The sequence below is a fragment of the Aedes albopictus genome, chromosome 1 (assembly GCF_035046485.1).
Source record: "Aedes albopictus strain Foshan chromosome 1, AalbF5, whole genome shotgun sequence".
Taxonomy (NCBI): domain Eukaryota; kingdom Metazoa; phylum Arthropoda; class Insecta; order Diptera; family Culicidae; genus Aedes; species Aedes albopictus.
This window is the reverse complement of record NC_085136.1, coordinates 57295319-57299126: the sequence shown is the minus strand read 5'-3', so window position 1 is coordinate 57299126 and position 3808 is coordinate 57295319. Positions and strand designations below refer to the sequence as shown.

General features: G+C 39.3%; 1 long non-coding RNA gene across 2 annotated transcripts; it reads right to left on the bottom strand.

Annotated features, from left to right (window-relative positions):
* Nucleotides 1-518: 518 nt before the first annotated feature.
* Nucleotides 519-2030, bottom strand: LOC109426702 (uncharacterized). Of its 2 annotated transcripts, XR_003895061.2 has the most exons (3): nucleotides 1595-2030; nucleotides 1037-1524; nucleotides 519-973 (listed from the first exon to the last, which is right to left on the bottom strand). It is a non-coding gene; the product is annotated as an uncharacterized LOC109426702 (long non-coding RNA). The 2 variants fall into 2 exon arrangements; XR_009996029.1 differs by having other exon boundaries at nucleotides 1037-2030.
* Between the last annotated feature and the right edge of the window lie 1778 nt (nucleotides 2031-3808).

Sequence of the window (3808 nt, the reverse complement as noted above, 5' to 3'; positions counted from 1 at the left end):
TCTTGAAGGAATTCTCGAGGAACTTCTAAAGAAATTCCCGAGGAACTCGAGCAGAAATTACCGCTGAACTCCGGAAGAACCCCCGAGTAACTCCTGAAGGAATCCCAAAAACTCCAGTAGAAATTCCCGAGGAATACATTAAGGAATTTTCTGGGAACTCCTGGAAAAAATTCCCGTGGAACTGTAGGATAAATTCCCGAGGAACTACTAGATGAATTCCCAAGAAACTCCTGGTGGAATTCCTGAGAAACTTCTGGGAGAATTTCTGAGGAACTCTTGGAGGATTAACTGAGGAATTCTTAAAGGAATTCCCGAGGAACTTGTAGAGGAATTCCCAAGTAGCTCCAGGAGCTTTATCAAGAGTACTAACTGGATAAACTTATTTAGGGTCGATTACTTAAGCGTTAAACCAGGTTTAATTATTTGGATAAACCTGGCTTATCGGTTAAGCCGAGGTGAAGAAATTGACCCTCAATGGGTTATGGTGTTGTTTTGACAGAATTAATTACATTAGGAAGAAAATTGAACGGTGCTTTATTCCTTCATCCTACCATATACACGATCTTAGAAGATAGAAACGATGATGAGAGAGTTTTATATATTGAGCCAGGACTACAGGAGCCGCTCGATTTCCTCCTTGGTTAGATGACCTTCCTGGTGTTGCGGCTGCTGGTGCTTATCAACTGCTGGAAATGCTGTGATTGGGCCTGCAGTTGGACCACAATCTGCGCCTGGTGTTGCATATGCTGGTAAAATTGCGTTTTTGGGGCGGGTTTCTTCCGCTTCGAAAGATTTCTGGTAATCGAAGACGTCGTCCTTGCCGTTCCAGCTCACGGTTGGGATTGATTCTATTTTGCAGAAATGATTTAGTGACCTTGGTCTCCGATGAGGTGAGATCAACTTTTTTGTATTGCAGCGGCCGGCCCAACAGGAACGATAGATCTCGGGTCAACTTCACCAGTCGTCGATTTTTCTGAAAAAAGTAGTTCTCAATTAGTCCCATTCAATTCAGGATAACTAAATGCCACCACCTTACCGGCATTGAAGTTGCAACGCAGCACGAACTATACGATTGTCCCAGTAATAGCTTGTAGGACAAGGATCTCAGGCATTCGATCATGTTCGCTTCCGGATGTCCAGCTGGTGCATTTCGAAACCATCTGACATTCAACGAAGTTCACTCTGTGTTACGATAGCAATCCGAACGCTGCTGGAAGACCTTCCTGATAAGGTACCGTGAATCGTTCGAAGCACTTGGACCCCGTAATGTGTATTATTTTCTCGCGGCCACCGATTGCATCTCTTTGCACTGCTTCTCGGTTGTGCTGTCCATCAAAGTGAGGTCCAGTGAACGTCGAATCATCAATATGGGTATGCAGAAATTTGTCGGCCTCAAGAACTCGCATGGTGTGTACTGATGTACTGGGCCGATCTGCAAACGGCCATCACCGTACTAAGGTCACCACCAACCGATCCAGCAACAGGTCCAACGCTTTGACCCGCAACACCGGCAAGACGTAGAATCTGCAGTTAGAGAGAAAACGTTTGTTGAAATAACGGGTTAAAAATTGTAGTCACGATCATCAGAACTTACCCGCCGCTGATGCTTTTTTTTCTTTGGGGTGTCACTTGGGACGGCTAAGACTGATCATGGTCCGCTCCTTGGTCCGCTCATCCCATTGGTACTTTGAAATGCGTGGAAGGACATAGTCTTTGTTTTGCCGTAAACGCTTTTGTATCGTGTTTACATAAATTTGTTACTTAAGACGTTGTGACAACGCACTTACGTCAGCTGTGAGTTACGAGCGTTACATAAGTCATTGTACCGACAAAGCGACACATATGAAAAGTGCTCACTTTGTTACTTAAGTCAGTTTGATTTTCTTCATTTTAAAAAGGTTTTAACAACTGTTGAATTGTGATGTTGCTACACATCATTAAGCAGAATATTAGGTATGAAAATATGCAAAAATCTTAGTTTTGTTTATTTTGTTACTTAGGACGTATTGAAAATTTGCTCTTGAAATAAGATTTTTACAATATACTATACGGGTGGTTAAGTATCGTAACAATATAAAAAAATATTTTTCTCCATATATATTTTTTTGCAAAACCATACATTATATTGTAAATGAATTGTTATAAATACTGATACGTGGGTTTTAATAAACCATACATTGTATGGTACACATATGGTTTCAAACAATAAAATGTACCGTAAATATATTGTTTTTAATTGTAGTTTCAGTACTAATTATACATTTAATTAAATGGTTTTGGAATGGTTCTCTTTTGTTATGTTGTGTTGGTTTACATTACATAAACCATATAATGTTATATTATCTTGTCATTTTCCTCCTGTTAATAATCTCAGGCTTACTAGCATTATGAGATACGCTTTGGGAATTCTCCAAAGCGTTTTGGATAACCCTTCATATATTGGATAGCCCACGTCCAAGTTTGAGTCGAGGTCTGAGTAGTCTCTGATTGCATTAACAGTTGAAGCTTAGGCTCCCATGCCCCACCAGCCAGATAACTGGGTTTCGCAAACTAAGCATTATTTGTGGCAACACTTTGAGCGGCATGATGGAACTATGCCGAGCGCGCTAAGTATTATTAGACCACTAATGTAGTTGCATGAAGTGGGTGACGAGGTACAAAAGTATCATTACAGCGTGCTTAACCGTTATTGCAATATTGAGGCTCCAGTTTGACTAAAGTTCGAAATACACGGAAATACATAATAACTCATGAGAAAACTGTCAAGTTCGATTCAAGTATAAGTTAGGTTAAAAAGCGAACCCGCAGACGAACCTATATTAAAAGTCATTTCAGTGTTCAGTCCAGTCCATGTGTTAAGATGGCTCTACGTCAAAGATAAAGTTTGTCAATCGCATTTGATTCGATTGTGGTCGAAGGCAAGTTCACATGAGAGAAGAGGAGAAAATTCCCCAAAATGCAAATACAGAAATAATAGTGTTGATGTTGAACTCATCCACTGATTTACGGTAATCTGACCTGCATCATTCCGGGTTGGCCTACATTCGTATTTCTCTCATCGCACTCTACACACCTAGCCCGCCATATCTCTTGGACCCCTGCTTGGACCTGCAGTTCTTACTCAAGTAACCACGGTGCTGAAGCCTTATTGCATGCAAATATAAGGTGTATTTAGAGCAATCATTACTTTACATGAACACTTACGGTTGATTTAAAGTGGAAATGGCAATTATGCGACTGAATTAAGAATTAAGCAGTATAATCTTTATTTGATTTTATAATTGCCCATTTCCACTTTAAATCAACCTTAAGTTTGCATGTAAAGTAATGATTGCTCTAAATACACCGTATATCTGCATGCAATAAGGCTTCAGCATCGTGGTTACTTGGGATAGGATAGGACATTTGGTTTACCACTGATTTAAACATGTTATTGATTTTCAATTGATGTTTCAACTTATTCACTTTTTTCTCTTTCCTATGAAAGCTTTCCTTTGCATCAAAAAAGTCACAAACATCAACAAAACAAAGCACGGAAAAAATGTTAAACTGAATAAATCTGGTGTTCGATTTGAATAGGTCGAATCTGCATATAATCACAGCAAACATACGACCTATTCAAATCGAACAACAGAAATAATAAAAAATTCACGGAAAAATAATGTTTCGGAGAAGTGAATGGTTCAAACGTAAGAAAAACAGTATAATATATTGTTACATAAAAATCTAATGTAAATGTATAGTATAGCGAACCATTTCATCACAATACACTTTATTGTAGCTGGTACACTGTACGGTGCAGAAATGG